The sequence below is a fragment of the Sciurus vulgaris genome (assembly GCF_902686455.1).
Source record: "Sciurus vulgaris genome assembly, chromosome: 6".
NCBI classification, from domain to species: domain Eukaryota; kingdom Metazoa; phylum Chordata; class Mammalia; order Rodentia; family Sciuridae; genus Sciurus; species Sciurus vulgaris.
Window position 1 is genome coordinate 86,265,744 of NC_136466.1, and position 19,826 is coordinate 86,285,569.

A 19,826-nucleotide genomic window follows, 5' to 3' on the forward strand; every position below is an offset into this window, starting at 1 on the left:
AATAAACAGAGGGGAAAACTTGAGTTTCCAATATAAAGGTGCTACAAAAAATATCAGAAACATAAGAACCTTTTAGTCAATCCTAGTTAAAAAAATAAAATATATATCACAAAGTTTTTTAATAAACATTTCAAAAATGGAATCTGCCATGAGATTCTAGTACTTTTTTTTTTTTTTTTGAGAGAGATTAAATTCTATTTATTCCTCTGCTTATAGGTCACTGCTGCCCAGGCACAGGCGATCCAGAGGGTTGGCCCAGAACAGGAACAGCTGGGACATTTTGCTCTTGTCAGAATGATGCAGTCTGTATACAACGTGCCTGTCCTTGTGAAAGTCATCCTTGTGACCTGTGGGAATTCCAGTCACTCACTGCCATCCATGCAGCTAGATTTATCTCAGTAATGTCAGGAGCAACAGTAACACATGAAAGGGAAGTGTCTGAGAGGAATGAGTCCAGGTGGGAAGAGCCATTCAGTCCTACAGTCTAAATTCTCAAAACTGGAAGGAGCTATGCATTAGTGTAAAAAGAAAAGTGGGAGACTGGCAACACGAATTCTGTATTGACATTTGGTTCTCAATAATAATATCCGAAATGCATTCTGTTCTTATAGCATTGGGTGGAGGGTGTGTGTTGCCGGAGTCTCTCTGGTGGTGAGAGGCACACACCGATTTCTCTTTGGGACCTATATGCAGCCAGGTGGAAGGCTGCTGTACCTTGGCTCTGATAAGGGACGGGGAGGCAATCCCAGCCAGCCTGCAAACACATGGGCAGATTGCCTTGCCCCCAGCCCGCGAGAACACGGTTGCTGATGGGGCCGACGCGGCGGTGGCAGCTCCAGGAGGGCGGAGGGGAGGCTGGGAGGTTACATTCTTGAGGCCTTCACAGGTACTTGTCATCGAAGCCCGGCGGGGGGAGGTGGTCTGGGTTGGGTCCAGAGGGGCTAGTCCCAATGGGCCCGAAGGGGTCAAAGTGAGCTCCTGGGGCACAGCGCCTGGAGGAAGATGGTTTGGGAGGCCTGAAAATGGGTCAATAAGTGATCTTGGGAAGCCAGACCTCAGGGGGTCCGCAACCATGCCACCTCTCCGACACCCAAAAGGGTCCAGGTCTTCTCTCCCGACAGCAAATGGGCCCAGGGGATCACACCAGGGAGGCTGCCGGATGGTGTGCGGATGGTGAGGGGGAATCCGGAGGGGGTCCACCTCTCTGGCAGTGGCGGGGGGAACCCCGATGGGGACTGCTTACACTGGCCTTGTCCCACTGCTCATGGAGGGGTGTGATGAGCCCAGGCACCACAGCTCCTCATTGTTCTTGTAGGTCCTGTGGAAGTCCTGCAGGTCTTCTGCACTGATATAATCATCTAAGTTCAGGGTCAAGTCTGTCACCTGCTGTGAGTCATATTCCAGCACAAAACCTTTATTTCCATATTGTCTTCATAATCTGAGAATTGACCTATGGCTAGTCATTGAGGTTACCCTGGAGATGTAAGAATGAATGATGCTATTAGAAAGGGGTTCAGTTTTTTTCATTAAGTGTACTGTTCAGAAGTTATACACACAATGCTTTCAAATACATCCCTTTGGCTAGAATTTAATCACATGGCAACACCATGATAGAACAGAGACTGCTACATGTCTTCTTTCTTTTGGGTGGTCACATGTCTAGCTATTGTTTGGGGGTTATTACCATAGGCAAAGGGAGAACAGTTTTTGGACTAAATCTAGCAAAAAAATTAGGAGGGAAGATCCAAATCTCAGCAGATCAAGAAATTAAGGTATAAATAGGTTTATGTTTTCTTACAACCCTAATAGAATGGTACAGCCAGCACTATAATTAGTGACTACTTTTCCTGTAGGTAATTTTGTTTTCCATAAATTAAACTCAATACCAGAGAGAACTAAACCTAAACCAATACCAGATTTAGAATAAGAATATTAAAATATTTTCCATAGTAACTGGTGATAAATGTGAATATGAAAATTGCTATTTGTGAAATGCACATTTGTTCTAGAAAAATATTTTAAAATCTCAGGCTAAGCTTTTCTAGCATCATGATATACTGTATTAGGCTTTTTTTTTATGAGAAAGAACTTTTGATTAAACATGAAACTTGATGCCTTCTAGATGAAAATATGTCAAATGGGGAAAAAAGTGGCTCTCAATTTTACCAGATACCTTACTTTTTATAACTAAATGTGCGACATTAAAATATTTCCTTTTCATAATACTTTTTTAAATGCACACCCTGCTTTAATTTATTGCCCCACAATATACCACTATATCAAGAACTGTCCCAGTTGTACTCAGTTCGACTTAAAAGCTCTACTTAAGATCTCTACTTAATTCAGGTAACGGGATGGCTATTTCTGCCCTAAAACTAGAACAGAACCTACAGACAGTCATATTGCTCCATGTTTTTCTGCAGAATTTTGCAGGCGCAATAACAATGAGAAAGAAGTTGCTTGTTTTCTTGTGGTCCTCAGAGCACAGAAAACTTGAATCAAGATGAACTGACAGAAGTTCTCCTGGAGTGGTTGAGTTGTGAAAGATTTTTTTTTCCAACTGAAAGTACAGACCTCATATATTAGATCCAAGGTCCATAATTTCCATCACAGTCAATAAATTTTATCTTCTTTTTTAAGACTTGTTCCTCAGGGTAAAGTTTATATTTCAATATATCTATGCTGAAACAAAATACAAAAGATACTAAGACATTAGTTAACAAAAGATCTTAGCACAAATAGTTTAACAGTTATCTTAAATGAGGGCTAACCACGGAGAGCAGTAGAATTCAGAAGGATACATGTATGGTTCACAAAGAAAAAAATCCTCTGAGATGACACACTGATAACCGAGGCTGCGATTGGATACTATGGAGCTGTCACAGAAAGACTCTGAAGGAAATACATAGATTTTCCAGGAAACTTTCTTTTAACTAGAATTTTGTATAAATGTTTTAATGAAGGGAATTAAAATGCTTGACCCATGATTTTCCTTTGTTTAAAGTAATACCGCACATGATTTTTTCGTGAAAGATGTATGAACTGAAGCTCCCCATGCGTCACAGACCCTAGATTATGTTAAAAGATTTTAAAAAATTATTTGAGTTTTGATGAATGGATAAGATTTTTCTAGATATATTTGTATTTGTAAAGGAAAGGTAAATGTATTTATTTAAGCATATTTATAATAAAATGAAAAATATAACTTTAAAGAAAAAGATTAGATTTGATAATTTTCAGGATCCTATGAATTCTGTATCACAAAGTTCTGTGGCATGGTCAAATTATTTAAAACTGAACTAATTTTCTGATCTTGTAAAATGGAGTATCAATACCTAAACTTAGATGCCTCCAGTTTTATTTATTTTTTATTTTTTTGCAGTGCTGGGGATTGAACCCAGGGCCTTGGTGCTTGGGAGGCAACCACTCTACCAACTGAGCTATCTCCCCAGTCCCACCTCCAGTTTTAAAAAACACATTTTATGATTTAGGAATACAGCCTTAAAATAAAATTTTAGTTTTCTTAGTATTTATGTAAAATTCTTTACATAAAGGAAGAATAATTGTGTTTGAAACATACATTTTATATGACACTAGCAAATAAGGCAAATTGGATTCAGTTTCAAGAAAATATGTGAAACATATTAAAGAAGAGAAATATGCTTTGCAGAAATCAAGTGGTTCAATAGAAAGAATAAAATTAGAACTATGAAAGTGTAATTGTTAATTGGAATTATTGACTAGATTGGATTACTAATACCAATGTTTAAGAGGTTTCTGGGTGTGTCAATGAGGGTGTGTCTAGGACTGATTGGAATGTGGGATTAGAACCTAAGTGGAGCCCCTCCCTAAGCATGGGCAGCACCATCCAATAGGATGGTGGCTTGGATGGAATAAAAGTTGGAAGAACAAGGGAGCAGATGCAGTTGCAAGCTTGATTCTTTTTGAATGGGTTCTTGATTGCTGCTTTGATTGTATGAGGATAGTGGACTCTCACTCTTCTAAAGCAGACTGTGCCAGTGATTCTCCAAGGAGTTTCCAGAAGCCTTGGTCTCAGACTAGGGTAGCACAGTTGATCTCTCCTGTACTAGGGCTTCTTCTTCTTCTTCTTCTTTTTTAAATTATTTATTTATTTATTTATTTTTCCTGACTGCATTTTGATTCATTGTACACAAATGGGGTACATTATTTTGTTTCTATGGTTGTACATGATGTAGATTCATACCATTCATGTAATCTTACGTGTACATAGGGCAATGATGTCTGTCTCATTCCACTATTTTTCATACAAATGGATGGAGTTGGAGAATGTCATGCTAAGTGAAATAAGCCAATCCCCCCAAAAAAAACAAAGGCCAAATGTTTTCCCTGATAAGTGGATGATGATATATAATGGGGGAGGGGAGTGAGAGAAGAATGGAGGAACTTTAGATTATGTAGAAGGAAATGTTCTGGGGTTTCTGTCTCTTGGACTGAACACCTGCAGGGTCTTCCAGATCTCCAACTGCAGATGACCATTGTGGACTATTCAACTACTGGTCATGTAAGCCAATCTAATAAATCCCCTTTTTATAATCATACTTCCTATTGATTCTCTTCCTCTAGAGAACCTTTACTAATACAGAAGGCCAAAATTCAAAATTCAAGTTTCCTCTGGCAGAGAATGAAGTGGGAGACAACAGAGCTGTCATAAAGATGCATCTAGAACCCAACACTAAGATTTAAATTCAGTATATTTGTCCTATTAATTCTTTGAATGTGAATGTGTTTGTTTATCTTCCTCATATTCAGTTCACTCATGTGTAAGATGAGAGTTTGGGGAATTAAATGATATAACAAGTTAGCAGTGTGTAAGAGAGTGCTAAGCACTTATTTCTGTTTTAGTTCTCATTGCTAAACTAGTGCCATAATATTCCAAAGGAGAAAGGACATTTGCCATTCAAAAGAAATATTGAACTACTGTGTAAGTGTTGTGAGACAATTTAGCCAAGGTCTTTCTTTACAGATTGTGTTTCTAAAGTTAATTCAGATGTATAAAACCGCTCTTATGTTAGAGTTCCTATTGTGTTTGTATTTAAGAACACATATATTTCTTAAAAATGTGATTATATTTCAAAAGTCTGAAGAGACCAGGAGCTGAGGTCCCAGGCCTGAGAAACAGCACATATTCTACAGTTTACTCATGAGAGTGAGAAAATCATCAGCCTAGTAGGAGTCTGGGGCTAGTGAGTGACCCTATGTGGAATGGAATGGTCAAGGACTTTAGTGTCAGTAGCGTATATGTGAAGTTTCATTGTGTTCTGATATATTCTAAGAGTTATAAAGTATCTTTAGCTTTAGGGGAAAGACTACTACAGGAGTTTGTGTTAGCTGAAGTTTGAGGAAGAACATCCTGCCATCCCATCCTATACCTTCTACTCTGCTACAAGATTGCAAGAGAAGACAGAGAAGCATGGGTTGGTTTGAAGATGTTCCTCCCCAAGAGGCTAAACTAGAGGCAACAATGCTGAACAAGAGCTTATAGGCAGCATTATGAATTTAAATCATCCTATCACTCTCCCCCGTTACCAGAATGAACCTTGAAATCCAGAGGAACATTTAGGAGGCTCTTGAAGTTTTGGCTATTTTATTTTGTTAATGAAGTTAATTCTGTACATGAAAGAGATTCAGGGTCTTACAGGAAATACGCATGAAAAAGTAATGTTTTTTTCATTTAAATATGCTACTTTCAATAGCGTGTTTTAAAAAAAAATCTATCTTCTAAAATAAAAGTTATTTGAAAAGAGGTATTTTCAGGTGAGTTTACTGCTGTCACTCCAATCCTAGAGCATTGCCTGACACAAAGCAGTTATTCATCAAGTATCTGGAAATGAATGAATGGATTCTTTATGAATTTTGGAAAATAATTATTTTCTTTGTAATTTGGTAGAATATTTTTGAAAATCAAAAGTTTATTCAGCATCACTTAAATATTTTTCAATTGAATTTTTAAAACTGTCATTTCAATCTATCAATTCATTTTTCAAAAGTACAGATTTACCCCTTTTTGCATCAAAACTTACTGTTTTAAAAGTACTTATAATTAAATCACATTAAAAGTGCAGAAAGCATGGTTTAAAAGAATATGTAGAAGATTAAGTATAAATAATATTTTTAAGTAAAAATTGTATGAAACAAATAATTTAATTCTTTTTTTTTCATTTTGGTCTGAACATTTGTATTTTATTATAGTCTCTAAAATGAGTTTTACACTGTTTCTTTGTCTCTCTGGAGATAGATGTTTCTTTCACAGTTAACTGAGCAGAAATTTAAGAACTTTATCAGAAAACAACTCTGAAAATGAACGCTTTTCAGGAAAACTGGGCTGTGTTTCTTCTATGGAGCCCAGCCAGGATTAGTTAACACTAAGGAAATGAGACAATATTTTCTGTTGTTCACACATACCACATTTGCCACAAGCAGTAAAAGTAAAGCTTCATTTTGGCAACAATGAAATTTGGCTTGGAATTTCCAGCTCTGATGCTCTCAGCTGCATGGAACAACCCCAGAAGAGATGACTCGGTAGAGCAGCTATTGTTGTCTCTTGCTGCAAACAGGATTTTGAAGTGCAACCAGGAAGAAGTATTTTCCTCCATTTATATGCACACTGATAATTAGGCTCAAGGAAATGAAGTGCACAGAATGGGAATTGAGATTTTGTTTTTTAATGTGAACTTGTTTGATATCAGCTTCCACTCTTCTGACAGATGGATTCTTTTTGGCAGATGATTATGCAAACTGTTTCTTTCGTGCCTGTCTACATGAAATGTATTCTATAAACACATTGAAGCATCATGCTCCTCTGAGTCCTCAGTGCTTGGGAATGTATTAGCACCACAGTGATTTGGATGACAGGATTCAAAAGTGTCTGAGAGTGGAAACTGATAGAATACCAGTGTGATTGCTCTGAGTCTGTCAAGGGCCCTGGTTGATAAAAAGGTGGTTCCCTTGAAATTTGAGATAGGGTATTTTCACACCAAAAGAAAAAAGAGTAATTCACACATAATAGGATAAATCCCAAATAAAAAAATTGTAAATGGTTTTTAATAAGTGTTTTCACAGGTACTGGAAAACTAATGCATTTGGAAAGTAATGAGCAGGAAATTCAAAATTCATGACAAATATTCACAGAGATCATTTTGCCATTCAGAATGGAATAATCAGTTATATTTCCTAATGATTTCATAGTTTTATAGTGATTTCATAGTTTTATAGTCACAAAGAGACTTCAGCCTTTATATTTCTATAGTCAAGGAAATAAGAGCTGACTTAGTTATACATTTGCAATCCAAACTTTAGTGGGAATTTTCCTGCTGAACTACCACCAGAAAAAAAAAATAAATCTCCATCTTTGGATTAACAACCAGGTTGTTTCAATGAAAACACAGGTAATTTGTGTTAGATAAACAGATTTAGCCATTCTCTTGATGAGCAGTATGAGATCTCTCCTTTATACTTTTAATGGGTCAAGGAAATACCAACTAACGCATTGGTTAGGTTAGATACCTTATTTAAATTCTGCTAGTTTCCTTGAAGGTATGAGGATAGTATTAAGACTTCTTTTCTTTAACTGATACTGTAGGGGACTTTTTGGAAGGCAAAGGGGAGGCGATGAAAATGAAAGATAACAAGTCCATTCAGTAAAATTTGGTAAAGACACCAGACACTAAAAAAAGCTGGAGATAACAATGAACTATGTTCTATGGATTCCATATACAAAATTTACACGCTAAAGATTAGATTTCTTTTCTTGAAATAGATTATCACCTTTTATTTTCCAGTGACTGGAGCCATATACTACAGAGCAATGATACACAGTTATAGATGTTTCTGGGCAAGTGTGATAGTGACAAGAGTGTTCTGAATTATTTTTAAAAAAACTGAAGGAAAGCATGTGTGTGAGAAGAACTTTGGAGATATAAAACCATCATCTTACTGAAAATGCTGTGGTGACATCAAAGAGGTAGGCAATCTATGAGAGATACTTCAGGCACATCTGTAGCCACATACTGCTTAGTTTATTGTGATTGAATTGGAGATGTTAATGTTGGAGATTTTTCCAACATATCACTGTACATTAAATCAGGTAAATTCAACTTATACTAGTTTGTGAACAACAAAAACAACCTAACAAGAATCTGGATATTTAGATTGTATAAAACATTATTGCCTGTGGTAGGTAAATGGAATCAAATTGTTAGAATATAGTTAATGACCAAATATTTGAGAAACAATGGGAAAATTAATTGGGATACAGTATATGAATCCTCAAACTTCTAGAACTCTCTGTTTCTATTTCCACCTAATGAGGTCCTCTTTGATGGTGAAGTTAGTAGAACAGAATTACTAATTCATCTATTTAATAAATATTTGAGCACATATTGAGACATTGTTCTAAGTGAAATAAATATACCAAATAAGACAAACACATTTCTATATTGTTTGAATCTTTTATTCTAATTGTGATGGGAGAGGGTATAAGTCAATAATAAACTCAGGAAAAAGAAATAAAAATTATAATGCGGTGGGTTTGAGAGGAGATATCTGAAACTGGGAATGTATTCTTATATTATTGCATTGAAATGAGTACTAAATAATGGACATAAATGAACTGAGCAAAGATTTGCATGAAGAGAAGTAAACACTAATGGAGCAGAAACACACTACAGTGAGAATACTCTGGGGTTACAATCATCTATTCATGTGTAATAAGGCTGAGACTTAGTGGATGAATACAAATTTATTTTGCACATAACTCTGTGGATGGGGGCCATGGGAAGGGCTCTGTTGTGTTCCCACATTTGTTGTATGTGCTATTGTTGGGAATAGGGATTTATAATAGTAGATAGAGAAGATACAAATCTGATAAATTGTATTAACTGATAGCTATACACTTAACTGGGGCTGTTGGCTTGTGGTTTCAATTATTCCTGATATGAATCTCTCCAGGGGCTTGTAACAGCTTCCTTACAATACAGTGACTGGCATTTAAGGGTGAGCATTCCAAAAGAAAGGAAATAGAAACTTCCAGTCTGTTATGTGTCACTTCTGGCATGGCCAAAGTAGTCATACAGTGTACAGATTCCAGGAAAGAGGGTATGCATTTTTACCTGCAATGAAAGAAGTGTAAAGAATGTATGACTGTGTTAGTAAACTTTTCATTACATTAAATACTTGAGATAATCTTCTTAAAAATAGGAAAGGTTGACATAGGCTTAAAGTTTTGGAGGTTTTAGTCTAGGGTTTATTAAAACTGTTACTTTTAGACCTGTGGCAAGGCATTAAATGATGGTAGGGGCGTGTGGCAGAAGAAACCCTTTGTCTCATGGCTAGGAATAAAAGAATCAAGAAGCAATGTGTCCCATATTCTCCTTTGAGACAATGTTCCCAGTTATCTAAAACTTCCCATAAGGCTCCACCTTTCAAAGGTTTCTGCCATCTTACAATAGAACCAAGCTGAAGACCAAGCCTCACACATGGGTCTTTGAAGAACATTTAAAATTTGAATTATAGTAATGACCATCTTTAATCTGTCATGACAGCTTTCTGATAAAAAACACTGTTCCCACATGAAAAATATACTAATGCCTCCCAAGACCTCAGAAGTTTCATTCAGGTACACTATCAGTTTCAAGATCAGGATGTAGGATTTATCACTTTAATCAGATTTTGTTGATGATGAATATCCTCTTATGGAATAGCAAGTGAGTGATGGCTGTTGTCTGGGAACTCAGCCAGGCTAGTCTTCTCCAGCGTCATCTCTGGCTTATTCACAAGATGGTGGCCGCCTTCCAAGAGTGAATGTTCCAAGAAATATGAAGTGGAAACTGCCAGTCTCCAAAGGCCTGGAGCCAGAACAGACACAGCAAAACTTCCAATATATTCTGCCAGTCAAAGCAGTCACAGAGACCACCCCTTTGATGGGAGGAAATCAATGAATTTGTCACTTTTCTTTAATGTGCACATCTGGTATATTCAAAGTACAGAAAGATGAATTCATATGCAATGTACTATAACTGTCCTTTATGTACATATAATTTAAAATAATGTTCTTTTAAGAGCTCAGGCAGGTTGGTAGTATTCTAAATGGTATTTTTAAGTATAAATTAAATAGCTATTTATAAATTACTTTAGAACTAGGTCACTTCAGAGTGTGAGTCAACCAATGAGCGAAGAGTTCTTGGTTCTAGGGTGCAAAGATGAAATGGGGTACATCTGACCCAAAGTAATCAGGAGCTCAGTATTGAATCCAGAGCTAAAATGAGATGAGTACAACTTCAAGTCCATTGGATGGAGCGTAAGAAACAAATTGAGGTAAAATTAGTTTGAAGGTCAAGTTCAACAACAACACAGGAGCAAGTGAGAACAAGGAGGAGAGAAAAGTAAGGGAATTCTAGTAATTGTCATAGGTAGGGCTGTATTACTAGCTTCCTAGTACTGTCTCTTGGCTCCACTGTGGATGATTAGTTAGGCCTGCTTTAAGGTTAGATAGTCAGGCTGGGTGCAGTGGTGGATTCCTGTAATTCCAGCAACTTGGGAGACTGAGGCAGGAGGATCAAAAATTCAAAGCCAGCCTCAGCAATTTAGCAAGGTTCCCGGCAACTCAGTTAGACCCTGTCTCAAAATGAAAAAAAAAAAAAAAAAAAAAAAAATACAGGCTGGTGATATGACTCAGTGGTTAAGAGCCTCTGGGTTCAATCCCTGGTATCCCCCCAAAAAAGAGTAAAAATTAAACTAAAATTACATAGGGAAGAAAGACATAAGAAGTAAGGAATAATTTTCTTTCTCTGGACAACAAAAGTTAGGTGATTATTTATTGCTTAGAGTGAACGATTTGTTTTTCCCCAAATAAGATTTGGAAAATATGGATTACTAAGCTCCAAAATATGTCCAAGTATTTTTGAAGATCCAACGGAGAACTGCTTTGTTATTTTTAGATACTCTTTAGACCTCACTCGTGGCATTTCCCTAACCGTTATTTTCTTGTACAGAAAGTATAAGACTAAAAGGAAGAAGTGCTAGGAAAAATCACAGTGAATAGAATAAGAAATACAAACAGAAATCATAGTGAATAGAACAATCTATTTTTGAAAATGGGCATGGCCAAGAGTCTTATAACTTGGTAAGAGCAGGAAAGGATCAAGTTGACTCTAACACCTACTCATCCCTCAGGATGACTGCTTTTCATTCCTTTTGAAATTTCCTTGATGTCTCCCCATTTTTTAAAAACTGAGTTAGAGCACCATTGATATACTCCTTTCATTACTTTATGCCTACTATTATAATTGTCACACTATATTTTAGAATTGAAACTTATCGCTTCAATTGCCCAATATTATAAAAATATGGAAATACTATTTTTATCATAGAGTTACTAGGTTCAATGTGGTAGCCACTAGTTACATATAACTAGTATTTAGATTTAAAAATAATGTATGTGAACTCATATTAAAATAAAATTCAATTCTCCAGTTGTACAGAACACATCTCTGATGAATAATAACTATGTGTAGATAGTTGCTATCACTTTAAAATGCATAGAAATAGAACATGATAATTATCGCAACAATTCTATTGGACAGTGCTAGTCAAGATTTTTAATAAATTTTATAGAAGGAAAAAATTATTGATAACATGATTATAGTGAATTAGCTGCATGTAGGAAATGATTCATGCATATATATATATATATACACATATACATTATTGTGAAACACATATAAACATATACTTTGAATTTTAATTTCCTTGGCATGGAATTGTAATTCAATATAATAGAATTTGAGATATAAATGTATTCAATATAAATTACTTCAGAAAATATAAATTAAAACTTGGTTATGTCAAATAAAAGCATTCTCTTTCACCAAAATAGTTAATAGCTACATATAGCTATTAGTTGTATTTGTTTCAGAGATATATTTGGTTAATATGGCTTCATCAATTCTAAAATATAAACTCAATCTCTTCAGTGGTCCTTACTGAGAATCTTACATTGATGAAAAATAGGTATAAAAGAAAGACACTATAAAAATCTGCATCATGTAAATTCTGAATTTTATGTCACAAAGAAATGTATCCTGATATTTCTTTGAATCTGTCATCAGAATTAATTTAAGCTATAGAATGCTTTAAAGAGACAATCAGAGACAATGATGGAAACTGCTCAGAGTTACTACAGTGATTTTCAGACACAAAGAGGTCTAAGTTATATTAACCAGACACCGAAAAAATATGCACCCAAAAGAAGACACTTTTCTAATGTCTTGTTTTCAGCTGTTTGTAAAACCAGGTATGACTCTACAAGCTATTACCCATAAAAGAGGACAGTGGTGAGGAAACGTGAGAAAGAAAACTCTCCTTAGCCCTCAGGGGTACCAGTACTCCTGCCCCCAACCCAGTGAGTCTTCAAAGAACTTCACGTGTTGAACTTGAAATGAACCACAGCCCCTCAATTCTAAACAACTAGGGGAGAGAAAACTCTTATGCTTTGGAAAATATGAGAGAAAGAAAATTAAATATTGACTGAAGAGAAAATATTCTAATTGGATGGGAAAACTTAATTCGCTGTGGAATGGAAAATGATACCATATCTCAAAATGGTCTCAGATACATGAGCTCTTGTAGTCATATTTTTCTATTATAGATTGCCATGTATGGAACTGTAAATTTTTTATATTCTCTCTACACATTCCTATATTGCATGCTTTTGCATCTCTGCTGTTTTTTAATAATCTGAAGAAAGCACACTTTTGATTAAATATATGTAAAGCAATTATCTACTATCTTAAGTTATTCATGCAGAGTTTTCTGCTGTTTCATTCATTTGATGGAAATTTGTATATTCAAATTTTTATTTTTCTTCGCATAGTCTTCACCCTTATTGTCTTTATTTATTTTTAAAATTTTTTTTTTGTTATTTGATTCTATTTAGTTATTCATGACAGCAGAATGCCTTTTGATTCATTGTACCCAATTAGGGTACAACTTTTCCTTTCTCTGGTTGTGCACAATGTAGAGTCATGTAATTATTAATTCAATATTTCAAAACTTGCCTCTTAGTCCAATGTTCTTTTCTTTAATCTCTCCATCAACGTTAGTTCTCCCTTCTGAGCTACAAAGTATTCTTTTGTCATCCTGAAATTTTTATGCTTAAGGATCTGATGTATTTATGTGCTAGAATAATGATCTTAAGGATACTGAGTGTAAAAACAAATAAACAACAACAAAAACACATATTGTAACTTATCCTAATGTAAAATCTGTGATATATCTTTTGGGAATAAAAATTTATTTAATGGGAGTAGAACCAAGAGCTTTCCCCTCATTCTTTGTACCAAGACTATTATATACTACAATTTTATCCTCTCTGTTAAAATTTTAATCTAAGTGTTACTAAGATCTTTAATTTATCCACTATTTTTACTTGATTTGCATGATTACTTGTGTAATTATTAAGCGGAAAAATTATCAGATAGCTATAAAAGAAGAAAGAATTGCTTAACAGATATATGAAAATCACCATTATTAGGTCCAGAATTTTGAAATCAGACCTATTTGACTTGACTACTTACTGAGAATCTGAATCTGCATGTATCATAGAGGTCATCATAAATTTTAATTGACCTCACCATCAGATTGTGTTTTGGACATAGGTAGAATGACCACTATAAAATCTTCTTGGCTATAAAAATGGTTTTCCTTTGTATTCTGGCCCCATAAATATTGCCAAGGTCATATTCTATTACAGCAAATTTGAAAGCATGGATGATTAGACTTTTAGAAAGTGAATAGTTCCTTTCAGAAATATAGAAGAGAGATCTTTTGCTGGAGAAGGGTCCTATAAAGTCAGTATCTGAGGACAGTAGAGTAGTTATTTGTGTCCATTTTCAAATTGCAGTTTCAATGCTATGTCTGAAGCACAACACCAGTGATCACAGCACCTCTCTGTTAAGAAATGTCCATGTCCTAACACCCCTAACTTAAATTACAAATTCCACAGCATGGTTTACAAGTTTAAAATGTATTTCCTAAATTATTTTTCAACCATATCTCCTGCTATCCCCTGCCCCTCATACATTGCTCATACATTGTTCCATAAAAATAGCCTTCAGATTTTCAAATCACCATACTCTATACTCTCATAGACTTTAGAATGGGTGTTTTTTCTGCTACATTGACAAAACCCATCTTGTTCCTTTCCCAATCCACAGGAAAGTACATAGCTTTTGTTCTTCAGTGCGATTTTCAAATATCTGCTAAGCCTTTTTGTTTATTTCTGTGATGACCTCTCTAACCACCTTCTCCTCTATATAGAGCAAAATAACTAAAAATCCTATCATAGGCCTGAAACTGAAAGAGAAGAGGAATGGTCCTTCCATCATGATAGAACATAAAAGCATATGATTATTTCATTTGATTAAAGTATGATTCATGCTTTATATTTTGAACAGAGATATTTGTGATGGACTTTTCCTTTGTTTCTCCAAATACCATATATTCCTGCTAGGTAAATGTATTTGTGGTAGATACACTGTCCACACCTCATAAAGAAGAAAGTGTTCCTTGCTTTAAAGATTGTAGTCCTTCCATTTGTGAGCTGTTTAAAGATCTGCATTGGCTGAAAAACTCACCTTGTCCTTGTCTGAGGCCATGATTTTTCCTGACACCGCCTGATGTTGACTCCTTATAGTACAGGTGTAAGGTTACTTATTGATATTTTAAAGTAACTTTAAACCAAGAAAAGGGGTTTGCCAAGTTAGAAGAATGAGGATCAGAAAGTATGAAATAAAGACATATGAATGAACATATATAGATGGGTATGAGGTAAGAAGATTTTCAGATCACACTAATGTTCAGTGGGAGGCATCTACTACAGAGGATGCTCTACAAAGTCAAGTGGACTAAACAGACCAGTCAGATGATATCAAGTTATGTTTGTCCTTGGTTCCACCAATATGAACACCATGAATACATGCATGGAATGACCATGGTTGTAGTTTTGGAGTCTGTTCTTAAATCAAATAATGTATACTCCACTAAGTTTGATCTACAGGAGCTGGCAGCAGATGCCAAAGATGAGCTCTGCATGGAGACCATTGCCAAGGAGACCAAATGGTCACTTGATGTCAAGTTGACTACATGTCTCCCCTTATATCTAGGAGTGGCCAAGGATTTATCAGAAGACACACATAGTCCAAGCACAGTTTTTGTTGTTTTTCTGTCTTTAATATCTCAGCCAACATTGCTATTTGAGGGCTTACAGCATAATTGAATGACTGATCAGGTGACTTCCTTTCTGCAAAGGAGGTCTATTACACGGGTCCTCATGTACCATAGTACACAAGCTGTCACCACTATACATTGTTGCAGAGGTTTGCTGAAGACTCAACTGGATGGGTAACCTGGTGGCATCATGCTTCAACTGTGAGAGGTCATAAATCAGTATGCAGTATGTGCATTGAATTAAAGGATATCTTTGTCTCTTTAATTGTAATAGGAAGAATATATGGCTCCAGCAGCCTGGAATGAAGAGTGGCCTTTTTACCTGCACTCCCAATAATTCCTTGGGTCCCTTCATGATAAGTTAGACAACCTATGAAAAAGGAAATACACTTTCCAGTCAATGCAGTCAGAGTCCCCTTGAATTGTAAGCTAAGGCTATGACTATGTAACACGTGTTTCCTAAATTTCATAGAAAATTGGTTTTCGTTCTTTATAGAGAATGTATGATGTGTTACACATTGTGATAGCTTCTGGAGATAACACAGTAAAGATGATAAAACAATATCCCTTCAAAATTATACTATCTACAAAAGGCAAATATTAGTAAACTATTATTATAAGTTCATTCTCCAGATGCAGACACTAAAATAGAATTTTGAGGTGCAAGGTGTTTGTTAGGAATGAACTTTTGTGAAACAAAACAGGTTGTAACAAGATTGAATAGTAGAGAAGCTGAGACTGCAAATTCGGGCCCTTTAAGCATTGACAAAATCTGTAAACAATTTTAGAACAAGTATTGAGCATCAAAGCATCCTGTATCTGGTGAAATGCCAAGGTATTCTTATTGCAGCATTTGTTAGTTGCCAAATGTAGATTGCAAAAGGAAGGGTATAGACTTGAAAAATGTGCTCACTGTGGTTGAGATAGCCCCTGAAAACCTGTCAGCCAGAAACTGTCTGGACAGCCTTCCTGGAAGCTGGACAGCTTTTAGTTCAAGGGGGATGAGGGTGACATTTTGTCATATATAGATTCTTCCCCAAGTACATTTAGGGGTAGCTGCTCTAGGAAATAGATTAGAAGATTAAAGGGAGGATTGCTATTGCAGCTGATCAAGGAAGCAATTGATATTCATAGTGTCATTCTTCTTTTATCCCATCTAGCTTCTGTTCACCTTCATCTACCATCTGTGTTTTTCTTGGTGGCTTGTCTTAGGGAATGACCTAGAACCTAGAGTGATCTGAGCTCCTACTCAGAATGACATTCTCTGACTAGGTTTATCGTAATTATCCATGTACAGAAAAAAACTAAACATGGAAAGTATAAGGGGGTACCCAAATGGTTCGACTAGGTTCCATGAATATCATTCCTAGTCCCTTTGTTTAGTCACAATCTTAACTCCTGATGAACAGGATCAAATATAGTGACTTTTTTTTTTATGATTGTTTGTTCCTGGATACAGGGGCTGATAATATATAGATGGAGTAGCCTATAACTTTTTTAACAAAATTATATTGTTCAGATAGAAAACTAAAATGAAAAGAGAACCATATTGCACATTTTTCTATATGTAAATAAGGGCTACTCCATAATTTTCTTGACTCTATAAAATGTGATTTAAATAAAACTGCCGTGCCTAAAATTTCACAATGCCTCAGAGACAGCCCTGCTGTTTTCTTTAAAATCATTTATGCCTCTAAGTAATTAGTGGGATATTTAAAATAAGTCCACAGATGGAAGAGAATGGGATAACTTTAAGTTTCTAACTTACTTTCATTAGGTTAGCTTTATTATTTTGAAATATTTAAATTCAGGGTATCTAGAACAACAAAGAAATATTATCTTCTATCATTGGTGGCAAATTCAAATTTTTTATATATATTTGAATTTTTTTTTTTTTTTTTTTCTGGTGGGGAGTACTATGGATTGAACTCAGGGGCACTTGAACACTAAGCCACATCCTAGCCCTATTTTGTATTTTATTTAGAGGCAGGGTTTCACTGAGTTGCTTAGCACCTCACTTTTGCTGAGGCTGGCTTTGAACTCATGATTCTCCTGTCTCAGCCTTGGGAGCTACTGGAATTACAGGCATGTGCCATTGTGCCAGGATTGAATTTGTTTTTAAAGTAATTCTTCATGGTAAAACCGACTACAACAAAATTTCTCCAAAGTAGGGAAAGGAAGGTACTGTTACATTTTGATAAATCATGATAAATTTATAAAGTTTTGCACATTTCCCAAAAATAATATCTTGAAAAGAATTAAACATTGTTATTGAAATATCCTGCTGTGTTTAAAAAAGTAGAAGATGGGCTCATTTGACTTCATGACCAAATAGGTAAATTTTCTCATATTAGAACTTCATATAATTTTGTAATAAAGCTTCTTTTTTAAAAAACATAGGAATAGCCACTGTATTAAAATTGATATTTAATCTTTTAAAAAATTTCTGTACTTAGAATTGAAACCAGGGGAATTTTGTAACTGAGCTACATCCCAGAACTTTTATTTATATATATTTTTTTATTTTGAGAGTCTCACTATGTTCCTTAGGGCCTCACTAAATTGTTGAGACTGATCATGAACTAGCAATCCTCCTTTCTCAGTCTCCCAAGTTGTTGGGATTACAGGCATTTGCCACCATGTTGGACAACATATTTTCAAACTGAACTATTAATATCAAAATGATAATATGAAAAATGTTATCCCCAAAGTCACATTACTAGAGAATAAATATAGTTATAATTATAAGAAAAGGCAATTATCTTAATTCATTATTGCTTTTATGGAATAAAGTCAAATGTCTTTTTGATGCACATTTTGTATACTGAAGTTATAGGAATTGTGTTAGAAGTAGAATACACAATCTTTAACCTTAAGAAGACTAGCTTAGTCTGCCAAGGTGGCATATACCTGTTATCCCAGGGATTCAGGAAGCTGAGGCAGGAGGATAGAGAGTTCAGGCCAGACCCAGCAACTTAGCAAGGCACTTAGCAACTCAGCGAGACCCTGTCTCTAAGTAACATACAAAAAAGGGTTGTGGATGTGGCTCAGTGTTTGAGGGCCCCTGGGTTCAATCCCCAGTTCCAAAAAAAAAAAAAAAAAAAAAAAAAGAGAGAGACTCTAAGTTTGGCAGGATACCTTCACAGCATTCTTACTGGAAAAAGTACAGTTGTGAACTAAAATTACTAAAGATCAGATCTTGACTCAGCTAATTTCTAGCTGTAATACTCTCAGCTAATTTCTTCATTTTTCTGTAGTTCAAAGTCCTTACCTGAAATAGTGATGGATAAGATCACCTACCTTTCATTATTGTTGACTTTCCTTTTAGCCTTGTTAACAGGCATTTCTATATCAATTTGCAATGCAAACAATTAGATTTGTTCCTTAAATATCTATTCTTGGTTCATTGCTTTTCTTTCTCCACATTTGTGTTGCATGATTCCATTCACTCAAGTTTTCCTTAACATTTATTTAGTGATGAAGGTCAATGTTAACTCACCAGGCTGGATATCTTCCCAAAGTTTGTAACTTCTTCACTGGGCATATTCATCTGGTTGTTTGCACAGGCGCCTCGAACAGCTACAGAATTGATTTCCTCATTCTCATTCCACTCTCAAATTTTCCCTCCATTTTAGTAACACCCTAGTAATCAACATATTAGGAAATGTTCCAAGTCAAATTTCATCCCAAAAGCTCCATACTTGTAATTCCTTCACTCACTTTATCCAACATGCTTTTGTGGGAAGTACAAGTGTCATCCTATGGCATAGTTCACTATGTAAAAGAAAAACAAAATCTTTTTTGTCCAGATTACCATTTTGACATGTACTTCTTCCAGAACACATTTATTGCCTTTCTTTTGGCAGATAAGGCTTTATATGCCTTAAGACATATAAGTCTTCCTCTTGCTTCTGCAGTCTGGTAATAGAAAGCTTATGGACTTACCTTGATTTTCATCACAGACCATTTTTTCTCACAGCTATATTAAATTTATCTATTTAATTTTCTTTACTTGGGATAGCCTTTGGTATTAAAGTATCTTGAAATGAAAATTCAGGAGGTTCCAAGTTGAATTTAGTTTTGCTCATTTTAGTATCTATCATATTTAAAATTATTTGGTTATACACTGTTTTTCACCTCACCCTCCACCTGTATGCTTATGTATGTACAGGGCAGCTGTCTATCTATTTCATTTATCTTTGAGTATTGAGCAAAGCACCTGTCAGTAATTGGTAGAAATAAGGTTTATAAAGCAATAGGGAAAAAAGTTGTTGGAGTGAGGGACTTTACCCAACATAATCTCCATTAGTTCCTATCAAAAATGACCACAATAATTGTATCAACTAAGTGACAATGGTTATTTACAGGTAATAGTATATGATAGATATTTTAGTCCTCAACTTCCAAAGAGAGTATCACCCATATTCTTTGTATATGAAAATTATAGCAATATCACTAAATGCTGATTAATAGAGTTATTCAAAATAAAACCAAGATTATTAGTAAGTTACTTTTTAAAAAGTTTCATATTTTTGTTATAATTATTAATATACTGGCATTTT

At 35.3% G+C, this 19,826-nt stretch overlaps 1 pseudogene across 1 annotated transcript; it reads right to left on the minus strand.

Annotated features, from left to right (window-relative positions):
- Positions 1-209: 209 nt before the first annotated feature.
- Positions 210-19,231, minus strand: LOC306663444 (proteasome inhibitor PI31 subunit-like; annotated as a pseudogene). Its single transcript has 2 exons — positions 19,210-19,231; positions 210-1,412 (listed from the first exon to the last, which is right to left on the minus strand). The product of its transcript is annotated as a proteasome inhibitor PI31 subunit-like (transcript).
- Positions 19,232-19,826: the final 595 nt, after the last annotated feature.